Raw genomic sequence first — 16,480 nt, forward strand, 5'->3', positions numbered from 1 at the left:
TGAAGATCTACAAAGAGACCTTCTCCCTGCCTTTTGCTTTGCATTTTGAAGGGAGGGAGACTAGCCGGAACCACTGACCAGGGGAAGCACTCTTATCCTCTTAGAAAGGACCTTAGAGATCATCTATCCCCTCCACCCCATCCCTGCCCTGCCACGAGGATTAATTGCTCTCTAAGTGCCTTGGCCAACGTTGACTTTCAACCCAAGCTTGACCTCTCAAGCAAGTTGTTTCCTTCCTAACAATAGTATTTCAAGTGAATTCATTAAAACTTTTTAGTTGCAAGTAATAGAAACTAACTTAAATTAACTCAAGCAAAAAACAAAAACAAAAACAAAAAACAAAAAACAAACCAAGGAGTGGTCAGAAATCCACTTCTTGGGGGAATTTGATCTCTTGCTTTTCTTGGCAACTTGAGGACCCTTTTCCTAGGAAAGCGGGACTTTCCCTGTCCCCCTCTGACTTCCAGCACATAATCAGTGATTATGACTCCAGTCCAGGGCCACTCAATACCCACTTATCATATGTGCTGCATTTCAACCAACAGATGAAGAGGCACAGATGGATGCCTCTTTCATCTGGTGAACTGATAGAAGTACTGTGATGAACCTCCACAGTAGAAGAAAAGAAAAAGGATGAAAGACACTTGTTGCTAATTGGCCTTAAACCTCCTCTGATGGGAACAGGAGGCAGAAGCTGGTCATGAGGGTAAGTCGATAAGAGAGGAGCCTAACCAGGGTGCTAATGAATGGCCAAGATATTGAGATACAAGCTAGAAACTCTAATGTAATTATGTTTATTTTTTTATTTTTTTGAGAAGGAGTCTCACTCTGTCACCAGGCTGGAGTGCAGTGGTGCAGTCTCAGCTCACTGCAACCTCCACCTCCCAGGTTCAAGTGATTCTCCTGCCTCAGCCTCCCAAGTAGTTGGGACTACAGGCACGTGCCACCACACCCAGCTAATTTTTGTATTTTTAGTAGAGACAGGGTTTCACCATGTTGTCCAGGATGGTCTCCATCTCTTGACCTTGTGATCCACCCACCTCAGCTTCCCAGAGTGCTGGGATTACAGGTGTGAGCCACCGCGCCAGGCCATGTGGTTATGTTTCCTACACACATGTGTGTGTATGCATACGTACCCATATAGACATACTTAACATTACACGATGTACTATGCTAGTTAGTGTTAGAGATACAGAAATGACGTTATGCCTACCCTAAAGGCTTCCCTAAAAGACAAAGAATTGTGGGACAGTTTGATAAATGTCATAAGAGATATTAGTAAGTGCTAAAAATAGCACAAAGAGAGGCATGATTTCCTCTGCTTGGGTGTGTCCAGGAAACCTCTATAGAGAGGGAAACATTTGCATGGGTCTTAACAGGAATTCAAAGATCACTGGGAGAAGTGTGTGTGTATGAGTGAGTGAGTGTGTGGCAGGAAGGGGTGATGAGAATGGAGAAAGATGTTCCAAAAAGGAAGAGTTATATGGCCACAGGCCTTGATGTGAAGCGGCATTGACGTTTAGAAGAGTGTAGATAGTTCCATGTGGCTGTCAAGACGGGGCCTTGGGTAGGGAATAAGAGAGTGGACAGCTGAGCACAGGCTGAGTCTCACTCAAGAGACATAAGCTTCTAATTTATCTTGTAAGTAAACAGACATCTTGGAAAGAATGGAAGCAGAGCGTGACAGATCAGATCTGGACTTTAGAAGGAGGAGGACTCTAACAGTGTGGAGGATGAATCGAAGGAAGGACAACTAGGGGCAGCCAGATCTGTTAAGAGAAGCAGAGGCCAAGACAAGATTAGACCTGCAGAGGCATTGTGGGAAACACCACACCTGTGAAGGATGAAGAGCGGGCAGCAGGAGTGGTCAGGAGAGACTTCAGACTGCAGTGCAGGTCAGACACCTGGGAAAGGAGAGCAGGCTGGGAAGAGGATCTGGTAGGATGATCCTCAAACTGCGGTGCAGCTCCGGGACGTCCCTGCCAGGCTTGGTGTCCCAGAACAGAGCTTGCCTCTTAGCGAGGTCTCACATCAGGCACAGTGGCCTGTTTCTAGCCCTGTTTCTGGCACCCTCTGTGCTCAGTCATTGGCTGGGAGCAGCATGGGGCAGTGTGAACACCCAACACATCCAAAATACAGCAGCAGGAGGCTGGAGGCTTCTTGCACCAGGTTCTCTTGAAGGGAGACCTGAGCACACTCCCTGCCAGCACAGAGATGCCTGCAGCAGCACAGTCTGCTCTAAGGCAGTCACGGGAGAATGGAAAGCAGACGGGAAAGAGGAGCTTGCCTTGTTTGCCAGCATCCCCTGGTCTGAGAAGGCTGTTTCCCCTCTGGCTTGTGAGGTTGCTGCCCTCGCTCCTTTCTTGGTTGGGGCCATAAATTGTCCTCCACTTTTCTTGAGGACATCACAGGCTTAGCAGATGCAGGAGTCAGCTCAGGCTGCTGTAACACATGGCACAGACCAGGTGGCTTAAACAACAGAAATTAATTTCCTCATATATCTGGAGGCTGGAAGTCTAAAGTCAAAGGTCAGCAGGGTTGGTTTCTTCTGAGGCCTCCCTCCTTGGCTTGTAGATGGCTGTCTTCTCCTTGTGTCTCTGCACAGTCTTCCCTCTATGTGCATCTGTGTCCTGGTTTCCTTTTCTTATAAGGACACCAATCAGAATGGATTAGGGCCCACCCTAATGGCCTTATTTTAAATTGATTACTCTTTAAAATACCCTGTCTCCAAATACAATCACATTTCAAGATACGGGGGTCAGAGCTGCAACATAGGAATTTTGGGGGCCACAATTCAGCCTATCACAGAAGTTAAGAGATGTGCTGCCTCCACTCGCCTCTCACACATCAAGAGCCCTGGTCCCTTAGTGTATGCAGGCTTCTCCTTCCTGTGAGTTCTGCTTCTGCATGTGACACAAAGAAAGCCAGGTGGGTCCAAGAGACGCCAACATGCAGAGAGTGATGGAAGAGAGCTTGGAAAGCATTAGAGAGTGAACAATAGTAAGGCTGGGCACTGTGGCTCACACCTGTAATCCCAGCACTTTGGGAGGCCAAAGCGGGTGGATCATCTGAGGTCGGGAGTTCGAGACCAGCCTGACCAACATGGAGAAATCCCATCTCTACTAACAATATAAAATTAGCCGGGCATGGTGGCGCATGCCTGTAATCCCAGCTACTCAGGATGCTGAGGCAGGAGAATCACTTGAACCCGGGAGGCAGAGGTTGTGGTGAACTGAGATCGCACCATTGCACTCCAGCCTGGGCAACAAGATTGAAACTCTATCTGAAAAAAAAAAAAAAAAATAGAGTGAACAGTAAGCATTGAATAGGGCTGAGCTCTGACATGAGGTGAAATTAAACCCATTTTAGCCCTTGCTCCTCAGGGATCTCTGTTGCCCATCAGTGAAGGAAGTGGGCGGGCACTTGGGCAGTGAGGTTGGGTGTCTTTCTACCACCAGTCACTTTCAGCCACGAGGTAAAGGAACGAAAGGTACAAGGCTGGTGGAGGGCGTCAGGGGATGTGGCAGAGGGGAAGAGGCTGGGAAGGGGGGTCTCAGGAGGATGGGCACCGAGCCATATGAGAAGGCGAGTTCCCCTGATAGGAGCAGGTCCAAGGGCACAGCCCACCGTGGAGAGGTGCCTGCAGTCCAGAAGTCCCTCCTGGAAGTGTGTTCAGAATCATTGTTCTGTTGGCTGGAGAGGGATGAACCCTCCACAGCAGAAGAAAAGGAAAAGGGTGGAAGACACACATTGCTGATTGGCCTTAAACTTCCTTTGCCTTGGTTTTGCTCAGAGCATCCCAATCTTCTCCCCCATCCTAATTTTCCTCTAACTCCCCACTCAGATTCTGTGCTCCATCCAGACCTGACCACCTAAAGTTTCCTAAAATGTCCTGTGATTTTCGATCTCTGGGCAAGTTCCTTCATGTACAGTTTATTAATTTATGGCTGCCTCCAAATCCATTCTCAGTGCTATTTATTGGTGAGACCTTCAACAGGATGGGCTATCTCCCTTTCTTTGAACTCTCACAGCAACCTGACACTTCGCTTTGTGTCTCCATACATGTTTTGTCCTGCATGGCTAGACTGTCTGGGGACAGAACTGTTTTATGTAACTCTGTGTCTTCAGTTTTACTTACCACAGTGCCTTACATATAGTAGAATTAAATACATCTTTGTTGAGTTGAATTAAAGTAAAAAAAAATTGACACATTATTTTCTCTAGGTCATTCATGGTAAAGAGTCTCATGAAGATCTCTTCCAGTCAAGAAAATATTTTTTTGTCTACCATACTTTGACTTTTAACTATTGCCTTTTGAAGCTCAGATTGATTTAAAGCACTTGGCTTAAATGCTAAAGCTTGCACATTTGCCAACATGAGCTCATAGTTTCATCTAAGCCTGCTTACCCAAGGAGATTTACATTTTTTTTGAACATTTATAAACATCTTAGACCAGTTTCTAAACAGAGATATGATGTGATTTCTTCTTATTTTCCTACCAGTGTTTGCATATTAAAAGAACTTGGGGAACACAGTGGCAACCAAAAAGACATCAGCGGAATTTCATGTGTGTTGGGGTGGTGTCCTAGAGAGAGGTGATTGAGAAGGGCTTTCCCAAAACAACTCAAACTGTACCACCTAGGTAGCCTTATGCTCCTCCTGCTTTGTAACCATTATTACAACCTTTCCTTACCTCCACCACTCTTGCAGGGTTTTCTGCTCATGCTAAGTAATCCACACATTCAGAAAACTGAACATCACCAAATAGAAGTTAAAATGAAACAATGCCGACAGCATTGATAAGACACATTTAATAACATACAAAGCTAATTTAGTGCCTCATAAAGAATAAGGATAAATGGATCCCTATGCCCTCAGACCAAAAACAATCTTTATTTTCACATAGTCGAATTAAGTATTTCTGGGGCCAGTGCGGGGGAAAGATGGTATGGAATGGGAGAATCCCTCCTTCCTGCAAGAGGAGAAAGCCAGGGACTGCTCTGTCTATATTTTTACAAGGAAATTCTTCCTTCGTTTCTAGTAACCAAACTCAGAGGCACTGATGCTGGGCTGGAACAAGGACTTTCTGGTGGGGAGGGCAGCTGGACTGCATAGACTTGAGGTTCCGTTTTTGAGGTTCACCTTGCCTTGGGGTCTGTCGTTGGTTACCACCACTGATGTCTACCATGCTGGACTTTGGAGAACTTTGCTTCCACTTCAGCACACCTTGGTACCTTCAGTCAAGTTTTGATTAAAGACTAGGGAAAACAAAAGGGAAATTTAAATAAGAAAAGAGTGCCAGGAATCTGTCTTATAAGATACAGTTTATGCATCCTCATCTGTCTCCCTTCTTAGTTGATGGCCTGTCTGGATGCCATCTTAGCATCTGTGACCCAGGTGGCTACATTTGTCCGTCTACCTACCTTAAGGTAGAGCCAGGTTCTGGAGATCATCCTCATCAGATCTGGAGTCCTGTCTAAAGCCACCTTTTTCCTAACAACCCCAAAGTCAAGGTCTCCTTTATGAAGTTCCCCACCCCTGCCCCCCTCTCCCGCCCCTAAGTTTTGTCCTGCCTGCTTCTTCTTGGAGGACGAGGTGTTGTCACTGAGGTCTCACCTGGCCCTTTTGTCTTATTCCTCCTGAAGTGGGGAGGGGTATGACATGGGCTCACTCTGTGGAGACCCTAAAGCCAGGATGGCCAGGATGCAGTGCAGAAATGTTCCTATGGAACTTAATAGGAACTATGACCTGGTGGGGTGGGGCAGTGGTGGGGGCTGGCAGTTTTCAAATCTGTGTAGGAAGAGGGACGATGAAAGGCCACAGATCCTCCTGTATGCACAAGTCCCACTTCTAACCACTCTTTCTGTCAGGAGGTCCTTATTATCTAATCTCACCCCCTCCCTTTTCCCCATGGCAGGTCCCTGTGATGGAAAGTTTGGCGAGACTTTGATCTCATGTTCCTGCATGTCTCCATGAGTACGCCTATGTTCCTGTCCCATTCTGACCACTCTTGGAAATGTCTGTCTGAGGGGACAGCTGTCTGGCTGAGGTGTAGATGGCTGGCTCCGTCTTACTGAGCTCAGGCTTCTGTGCCTGTCCGCACAGGACTGTGGTCTGGGTCCAGGCGAGAAAGCCTCAGGGTCCTTTCCCTCCCCAGTTCCTGGTGGCGAACATCTATGCCTGGTCACGTTCCGCTTTTCTTTGGTCATTTTCTTCCATTTACACCAGGCTTCTCTACCGAGTGAAGTCCTAGCCCTACCAGCAGTAGCTGAAGGATGCTGTCACTGGCCCCGTAGGGAGCTAATCGTGCAGGGACATGACTAATCTTTTCTATAACTGGGGAGATGGCGTGGGAGGAGGGTAGAAAAGAGACAAGAACCAACTTCCAGCAGAAAACTCTTCTTTTTCTCCTGAAGTAAAGACTACATCTGCTAACCTCACATCTTCCAGTACTACCTGGGAACTCAGACTGCAACTACAGGGATATCAACTCAGCCATTCTTTGTCTCTCTCTAATCTTCTGCCTTCAACAAAAATGCAGGACTAGGGAAAGCAAAAAGGAAACTTAAAAAGAAAAGAGTGCCAGGAATCTGTCTTATAAGATGCAGTTTATCTTTCCTCATCTGCCTTTCTTCTTAATTCCTGACCTGTCTGGATGTCATCTTAGCATCTGTGACCCAGGTAGCTACACTTGTCCATCTACCTACCTTAAGGTGGAGCCAGGCTCTGGTGAGATTAGGAAATCTTCCCAGTCGCATTGTTCATCTTTTCATCTACTCTTCCCCTAGGTACAACCTTCTTTCTTTCTTTCTTTCTTTCTTTCTTTCTTTCTTTCTTTCTTTCTTCTTTCTTTCTTTCTTTCTTTCTTTCTTTCTTTCTTTCGAGAGATGGGGGTCTCAATATGTTGTCTAGGCTGGACTCAAACTCTTGGGCTCAAGGAATCCGAATAGTTAGGACTACAGGTGCTGGGCTCTGGATTCTTGACACTGTCTTCTACTCTTTACCTCCTCCCAACCATTCCCATTGTATACTGAGAAACCCAGTTCCTTACAATCTTCAGTTGCAAGGAATGGATCCATTCTCAGGTAACTTCAAGAAAGAGAGGTTTATTGAAAGCTATATGGGGCAATAAAGAAGATTGGAATATTTTATTTAATCTAGCTTTTTAATTGAAACATATACGTGAATATAGTAAAAGCATTAAATTTTTTAAAAAAGAACAAAGAAGCACATTGTGAAAATGGTTTCTCCCTCACCCTAGCCCATGAGTTGGTTACCCAGTCTTCCCTTATATTCTAAACATTTTATATGCATATGCAAGCATACGTATGTGTGTGAATATGTATGCATGTTTCTTTTTATATACAAATGGAGGTGCACTGTACACATGGCTTCACATGTTGCTTTTAGTGTTTTTCACTAACACTTTATCTTGGGATCATTCCATATAGGTATTTATGGATCTACCTTGTTCTTTCTCATGGCTACATTATATTTCATTACATGGCTGGACCATAATTTATTTAACAAATTCCTTATTAATAACCATCTTAGTTGTTTTTACCCTTGTGCTATTTTAAGCCATATATATTATATAGATATTCTTTATATATAAAAAGCAACAGGTTAAAAACAACTTACACACATACACAAACACACACACTACAATCTATACTCCTTCCTTGAGTTTTGGAATGCTCCATCCACACAGCTGGCTTCAAGCACCACCAAATGTAAATGACTCGCAAGTCTCTATCTCCAGCCCAGAATGGATCCTGAAGTATATATAGTCTTTAACTGAGGGATATCTCCACCTGGCCATGCCAAGAACATCTCATCTGAAGATGAACACATTTTAACTTACATTTTCCTACAGATCAGCGTCTTGTCCTCAATTTCCTATTATCCTGAATTCCTCCCTCTCTTTTGCCCCTCACCCTCATCAGATCTTCAAGTCTGTATCATCAGGTCTTGTAGATTCTACCTCCTTAGTGTCACTCAGATCTACGCCCTCCTTTTCATCTCACTGCAATTGTTTCAGCTGACACCTCTCTGTCTTGCCCAGGCAATTGCAATAGGCTCAGTCTTTTTCTCACCCCGTTCTGATCATTCTTTACTTGGCAGCCATCAGATCTTGAATGCAAGTTTGATTCAATTACTCCCAATTTCAAATCCCTCCTTTCCTTTCCCACTGCTCTGGTGTAGTTTGAGTTCGTCTGATTACTGCCTCCCCAGGCTTACTTCTTAGCACACCCTCTTCGCAGCCTGTCTCTCCAGCCATGCCACACTCCACCAGTTCCCAGACTACTCCTGGCTGCGTCCTTGCTCAGGTGGCTACATCTTGAAGCAGCCTCTCCCTACGTCTCCCTTATACTAAATACTTATCTTGCAAGATGAGGTCAAGGCAACTTCACCTCTTTGGGTGTCCTCCCCAGGTAGAACTAAGCAGTTCCTCTCTGTGCCCCCTCTGTCACACTTGTCACTCTTTGTCTCTTTTTTTGCTTTCTACACTGTGAACTAGTGTATACCTGAGGGCCTGGCATGTAGAAGTGCTCAATAAATGATTGATGAATGAATAAGTCAATGAATGAAAAACAAATCCTGCTTCTCTGTCTTCCATTGAATCAGTACCTTTGTTAAAGAGATGAGATCTCTGATATACATATGAGTATTGAAATTCCCAGGGAGTTATCTATGTTACTGCTTGGGGAAGGAGTTCAGACCACACTTGGAAACCCAAGTGCTGTGTGGTTGGTGGTAATAGAGAAACCAGGTTTGAACACCCGGGCCTATGCTCAGGGACCTTGTGAACCTCATAAGTTCCAGGAGTGATGGAAGGTGCCTATGGCCCAGGAAGAGGCTGATTACACCTGTGTTCTTCTTGCTCATAATGGGAATGAGAAGGGAACTCTTCCATGAATCCCATTTCTGCCATCCTTCGTCATGATCCTCAGGCCTGACTCCCAGCCATGGCTGTTGGCTCTTGAGGCTACCTGACCTGTGGGAGATTCCATACCTGGGGAGAGACCCTTGTCCTGCCCAATCAGGACAGAGAACGTAAGTTCAGGATGAGAACAGACAGGACAGGGCCTCTGCATGGCTGGGGTGGAAACTGAAGCCCCTGCTAGGGATCGGTATTGGTGTGGGGCATCGATGGAGTCTGGACCTCCAGGAGCCTTTAAGGAGGAAGGTAGGAGTGAGCCAGATCAGGCTCCTTCAATCCCTGGATTCTCACAGGTCCGGACCTGGAGCTGTCACTGGAGGTGGCGACTATTGGGTCAGCCTGGACTGGGGCAGCATGTGAAGTGTGAAGAAATTGGAATCTGTTCAGGAGGAATAAGATAGCTACATAATTGGGATGATTCCAGCTGGAAGCAAATACGTCAATGGGGAAGAAAACCCAATATATGGTAGGATCAGGGAGAGAGAAAAAGGGAGAAGAAAAGGGAAAGGATAGAGGCAGATGGGAAGAGAAGAGGAAGGAGAGAAGGAAAGGGAGGAGAGGGAGGAAAGGAAGTCCAGGTCCTGCCCTTCTCTGGTCAGCATGAAGGACTGGAGACAGTGACACTGCACTGGTACCATCCAAGGGCCTCCATCCCCAGCAAAGGTCTTAGGCTGGAGGACAGACGGAGAGAAGTGACTGATGGGACCTGCAGCTCCAGGGCTGCCCTATTCCTCTGTCTCACAGCCTGGCTGTACCTCCAAGCCTGGCCAAACCCTGTGTTTGAAGGAGATGCCCTGACTCTGCGATGTCAGGGATGGAAGAATACACCACTGTCTCAGGTGAAGTTCTACAGAGATGGAAAATTCCTTCATTTCTCTAAGGAAAACCAGACTCTGTCCATGACAGGAGCAACAATGCAGAGCCGTGGCCAGTACAGATGCAATGGGCAGGTGATGTATATTCCACAGACATTCACACAAACTTCAGAGACTGCCACGGTTCAAGTCCAAGGTGAGTCACCAGCTTGGGAGTTTGTGGGGCAGGAGGTGCCTCTCAGGGGTCCCGTCTCTAGAGGTCAGTAGCTCTCTGGACAGGACCCCTGTCTCTGGCTGCCCCTTATGCTGGGCCAATGTGTGGGACCCCAAGGTTTCCCAAGATGTTGTCTCAATACCCCCCTCTCCCCACCATGGGGCACACATGGAGCCAGGGGAAGGATGGGGGAGATTTCTGGGAGAGGGGCACTGGGAAGAGCCTGGACCAGTCCAGGCTCACCCTTCCCCTCTGTGGACTAGAGGACCTCGAATGCCCCCTCTGCCTCTGACTTCCAAGACTCTAGAAGAGCCTGGCTGTGTGGGAGTCATTTCAGAGCTTGTGGGTGAGGACAAGAGGACAGGTCCTGGGGATGAAACTGCCTCCCATCGGGGTTCCCAGGCTGCAGCCTGGGATGAGTAGAAGCTCAGGCCTCAGCCTCCTGGGGCTTTATCATCCAGGACTCCCCTCCTGAGTCCTGGGCCTGCATCTCCCCAGAGTGTTTCCCACCTCCTGTACTGAGTGCCGCCCCCTCTCCTGAGCCCTGAGAGGGGAGCCTGGTTACCCTGAGATGTCAGGCAAAGCTGCACCCCCTGAGGTCAGCCTCGAGGCTCTTTTTCTCCTTCCACAAGGACGGCCACACCTTGCAGGACAGGGGCCCTCACCCAGAACTCTGCATCCCAGGAGTCAAGGAGGGAGACTCCGGGCTTTACCGGGCTTTACAGGTCCAGAAGCAGAGCACCCAGCTGGAGGTCAGAGTGCAGGGTAAATGAGCGAGGGAGTGGCGACGCCCCCAGGGGTCTGGGCATCAGGCAGTGGGACCCCCTGGGAGGAGAGGAGTTGTGGGAAGTGTCCCCAGGAGAGGAGGGAGCCAGGGTCTTGGGTGGTCAGGCTGAGCTTCCCACCCCATGTGCATCCCAGCTCCTGTGTCCCGTCCTGTGCTCACTCTGTATCACGGGCCAGCTGACCCTGCTGTGGAAGATGTGGTACAGCTTCTCTGTGAGGCACAGAGGGGTTCCCCTCCAATCCTGTACTCGTTCTACCTCAATGGAGAGATCTTGGGGATCTGTCCTGGGGATCACTCGGCTCCCCATGGTGGAGCTGTTTCCCTCTTGTTCCCAGTGAAGTCAGAGCAGGATGCTGGGATCCCGCCCTGCAAGGCTGAGAACAGCATCTCCAGAGAGAGGAGTGAACCCAAAAGCTCTCCCTTGTTGGTGCATCTTGTCCTCTAACTGGGCTCTGAGACCTGGGGCCTAGGATAATGTATCAGTCATCACTGCACTCTCAGCAGCCTGGCATGGAGTGAGGGGAGCTTGGAGGAGGCAGATGTGTGGAGGGAGAGGAATCTCAAGCGTTAGGAAAACAAGGGCAACAGGGCCCAAGCAGTGAGATGTATCACCTTTTCACAGCCACAGAAGTTGTGGATCCTTCCAGAGAACTGGTTTCCTGTGGTCTCACCAACACTGAGCCTTCTAGCTCTTGGCCTAAGACATAGGCAATTTCTCTCCTGCAGTGAGGCTGTAGGTTGTGTGCGAGGGATGGGGTGGGGGCCAGAGCTAGAGGCACACACAGGGCATGAACAGAGAGGTGGAAGGAGCTGGAGTCCCGTGTGCATGTGGGCTTGGGAGACCTGCAGGAGCCCAGAATCCTCAGCTTGGCCCTCATGACTCTCCAAGCTCTCTAGGCGCCCCCCCTCCCCCCCCGCCAGGGTTGTCTACGTCTCCTGCTTCCCATTTGCTGCTGGTGTGAGCCACTGACATGGGTCTGTATGCTGTTCTGCAGAGGGAGCTCCGTGGCCTTACAGACAAGTTTTTTGTTTTTTTTTTTTTGGTGGCGGGGGCAGGGGGGCAATCACAGGCCTCTGAGTTCCCCAGGACTCCTCAGAGTACCAGGGGAGAAACAATAGCTGTTTTGTCCAGGTGCGGCCTGAAGATTCATGAAAGTAGCTCTAAGGGCCTGGGTGTCAACTGTGACCCTGACCCTGTGTCCTTCCCAAATGGTCCTGCAAAGCTTCCAGGACTCCCACTTTCTACTGTACGTCCTAACCTTCTACGCCTGGGAATCTTACCCAATAAAATGAGGTGACAGAATGAGTCCAAGTCAGCTTCAATGTGTGTCAGCATCTCTGCACCTTCCTTGGTCTCAGAGGACACTATGTGATATCTCTCCTCACCTCACTCAGAGCTGGGTGGCATCCTTAACCCCCCTTCTCCAACCCAGGGTACCAGCTCATAAAGGGGCTCAATGGCTATGAACACAGAGGGTCCCTGCTAGAATCCTTCACCCTGGACTTCTCCCTGAGGGACCTTGTTCTCCAGCAGTGTCATTGTCAGTGCAGGGCAGGATTGAGGATTCCGGCCATGCTGGACTGATTTGGTTTGATTGGTTTGTTTGTTCCTTACTTCCTTCCTTCTCGTTGCCCTATTCTAAAGATGAATTTTCGTTGCCTAGGGAAGAATCAGCCTTTCCCAAAGAGAGGTCTGGCCTTTGCCCTCTGCTATGGGTGCCAATCTCTAGGCCCCGGAATGCCGTGCCTGATAAGAGTGTCTTTGTTTGTCTAGGGTCCTTGGCCATCAGACAGTTCGACAGTGTGATTTATGATGAGGGATTTATGCCAAGCACTATCATTTCTACCTCCAGAGGGACTGGAGAACAAAGGTGTCAGCCTGACCTTTGGAAGGGCTGGTGACTGACAGTCAGCCACGTGGGCAGCGTGTGATTTAGTTCCAGTAAAAACTCCGAGGCTTGGGCGAGTTTTCCTGGTTGGAAATACTGTGTGTGTATTGTTACACACTGATGCCAGAAGAGTACCCTGTCCTAACCCCATGGGAAAGGACATACTTAGTACTTCCCTGGACTCTGTGTGCTTCTTTCCTAGGCTGATTTTAATATGTGTCCTTCCTCTACAATAAGACATAACCACGAATATAACAGCTTTCATTGTATTCTGTGAATCCTTCTAGCAAATTATTAAAACTGAGGGTAGTTTTTGGAACTCCTTGAACTTGCAGTTGGTATCAGAAGTGAAGGCTGTCCCGTGTAGACTGTATTCTTTCTGACTGTACACTCGGCTAGACTCTCACACACATCTTACAAAATGTACACACTGTCGCAAGATAAAATACTAGTTAGGAAGATGAGGTTAGAAGAAAGTAGGGTAGGAAAATAAGTTGCAGCAAGGAACAAGCTCAGTATCCAAACTATGCCTTAGTGTTCTATCCATGGCTACAGGAGGGCTACAAATGCAGCTTTCTGCCTTCCAGCAGCAACTCCAAGAGGACAATAAAGTCTACTGTAAAATCACAGGGTTGCTCAGAGAAATGGCCCTGCTGTTCCTACCACTGGGAGGCATTTTTTTCTCAAGAAAACACTGTGTGATGATAATGAACAGCATATTTAGCCTTCTCTTTTCCATAGCCCCACTGAATATTCCTGCTTTATAACACTCTTTGACACAGGCCACGGTCATTGATTGCAACAAAGCATTTCAGGGGAGCAAGTCTGCACCATCCTCATATGAAGTGGCTTGGGTTTTATCTTTCTAATAACTCAGCTAAACCCAGGTTAGTGATTCTCAATGGAGGCAGAAAGCCCAACTTTGAGGACCTCTGCCAGAGTGAGCCATGATTACATATAGGAGCATATGGCATGCTTTTGTGGTTTTAAGGCTATACAAAAGGTGACAAACACTATTTTATTTATTTATTTATCTATTTATTTATTTATTGAGAAGTGTCTTGCTCTGTCACCCACACTGGAGTGCAGAGGTGTGATCATGGCTCACTGCAGTCTCCACTCCCCCTTCACCCCCGGGCTCAAGCGATCCTCCCACCTCAGCCTCCTGAGTAGCTGGGACTACAGAAGTGCACCAGTGCACCACCATGCCCAGCTAATTTTGTATTTTGGGTAGAGACAGTGTTTTGCCATGTTACCCAGGTGAGTCTTGAACTCCTGGGCTCAAGCAATCTGCCTGCCTTGGGCTCCCAAAGTGCTGGGATTACAGGCATGAGCCACCACACCTGGCTAATAAATGCTATTTTAAAGGATTTTGAGTGGGGTGTAGGAACGTGTTTTTAAGGAAAATATTCCTCTCCCCTGTTCAGGAACTATTTTCATAAGCCCAATATGTAACTAGGTGAAAGTCCAGCTATTCTAGTTGAAATGGAGATGAAAGTCCAGGAATTGCACCTGCCAGTGCTGCCCCATTGTTTTGCCCATCTGCAATCCCCGAGCAGAGGGGCACCCTAGAACCCTTACGGCTCCAAGACATAGCCTTGGGGTTTAAGCAAAGTGCTGAGATGGGATACTTCCTCCAGCTTCTACAAGAATAGTTTATTTTTTATCATATTGAGTTTCTTTTAATATTTCCATTGAGGAAAGTTTGCATGGATTTTTTTTTTAAGTTCAGCAGCCACTGTTCTAGAGGCAGGACTTAGCTGCATAGCCTTTGGGTAATACCTCATCAGGTGAGCTTGGGAAAGTAAGGAGTTAGGGACTATACCCCTTCCCCCCTTCTCCATCCCCACAGTCAGCAAAATTGGCTATCCTTAGTGCTAGAAATTGTCCATCATAGAAAACTTCTTTCCACCTCTTCTTCCTCCATCCAGAGAGTTGTTGCAGTGGTTGCTGCTTGACCCTCCACTTCTCCTTCTGTTTCCCATTTCCTCTTCTAGTAGTTTGAGGGGGAATCCTCAAGCCCTTCCCTACCTCTTCTTCTTCTTCTTCTTTTGTTTTTTTTGAGATGGAGTCTCACTTTGTCACTCAGGCTGGAGTCCAGTGGCATGATCTCAGCTCACTGCAACCTCTACCTCCTGGGTTCAAGCGGTTCTCCTGCCTCAGTCTCCCGAGTACAGGTGCCTGCCACTACACCTGGCTGAGTTTTGTTTTTTTCGTAGAAACGAGGTTTCACCATGTTGGCCAGGCTGGTCTCGAACTCCTGACCTCAGGTGATCCACCTGCATCGGCCTCCCAAAGTATTGAGATTACAGGCATGAGCCACCGCGCCCGGCCCTTCCCTACTTCTTAACCATTTCCATAGACTAGAGGAAAATGTCTCCATTGTTGGTGTGCTGCTACCAGGCTTCTTTTCTCTAGAGGAAGAAACCTCTCAGACATAGGAAATCCTGCCACATAATCCAATGACTCAAACTCCAAGCCACCTTCAATGTTCCAAGGTCAGAATCCCAGAAAGTCCCTCTCTCCCCTACAAAGAAGGATTTGACCAAGAGAGAAGAGTACCATGGGTGCCACAAAACCATTGTAATTGGCAGGGTATTTGGGAAACTTGACAGGGAAGAGAGAGGATTTTGCATGTGATAATGGAAAATATTTAATGGGAAGGAGAGGAGTGAGTAGCCCTGAGAAAAGAGAAAATGAGATTGCCTTCTGAGTCTCAAAGTGCTAAGTAAATACTTGGTACATCAGAGATGAGGCATGCACGTTATCCCTAAAGAATTACAAAAATGAGATGGAGTGGTGTGAACAGTTCTCAAAAGAGTAAGTATGAGAGAATGTACCTCAACACAATAAAATCCATATACAACAAGCCCACAGCTAATATTATACTCAATGGAGAAAAGTTGAAAGCTTTTCTTCAAATATCAGAAACACAACAAGGATGCCCACTTTCACTATTCCTTTTCAATATAGTTCTCGAAGTCCTAGCCAGAGCAATTATTCAAGAGAAAGAAATAAAAGCCATCTTAATAGGAAAGGAAGAAGTGAAATTGTCTTCATTTGCTAATGAAATGATCTTATATATATAAAAAACCCTAAAAATAAAAAACCCTTAGAACTGATAAACAAATTCCATAAAGTTGCAGGATACAAAATAAACATACAAAAATTAGTAGCATTTCTGTATGCTAATAACAAGCTATCCAAAAAGAAAATTAAGAACGATCCCATTTACAATAGCAACAAAAGATAAAATAGTTAGATGTAGATTTAACTAAGGAGGTGAAAGACTTATATACTGAAAACTATAAAACACTAATGAAAGAAATGGATGAAAACACACATAAACGGCAAGATATTCCATGTTCATGGATTGGAAAAGTTAATACTGTTATAATGTCCATATTAACCCAAAACAATCTACAGATTCAAGGCAATCTCTGTTAAAATTCCAATGTCGCTCTTCACAGAAATAGAAAAAAAATCCTTAAATTCGTAGGGAACAACAAAAGACCATAAATGGCCAAATCAATTTTGAGCAAAAATAATAAAGCTGGAGGCATCACATGACCTGACTTTAAAGTATATTATAAGGCAATTGTAATCAAATACTGGCATAAAAACAGATCCATCAACCAATGGAACAGAAATAAACCAATGCATTTATAGCTGATTGATTTTTGATAAAGGTTCCAAAAGCCTACAATGAGGAAAGACAATCTATTCAATAAATGGTGTGGGAGCTTCCTTCCTTTCCTTCCTTCCTTCCCTCCCTCCCTTCCTCCCTTCCTCCCTTCCTCCCTTCCTCCCTTCCTCCCTTCCTCCCTTCCT

At 46.7% G+C, this 16,480-nt stretch overlaps 1 pseudogene; it reads left to right on the forward strand.

Moving 5' to 3' along the window:
* Positions 1 to 589: 589 nt before the first annotated feature.
* LOC116467907 (Fc receptor-like protein 6) lies at positions 590 to 11,205 on the forward strand (annotated as a pseudogene).
* The last annotated feature ends 5,275 nt before the right edge of the window (positions 11,206 to 16,480 follow it).

Source organism: Hylobates moloch, unplaced genomic scaffold (assembly GCF_009828535.3).
Source record: "Hylobates moloch isolate HMO894 unplaced genomic scaffold, HMol_V3 SCAFFOLD_5, whole genome shotgun sequence".
Lineage (NCBI taxonomy): Eukaryota > Metazoa > Chordata > Mammalia > Primates > Hylobatidae > Hylobates > Hylobates moloch.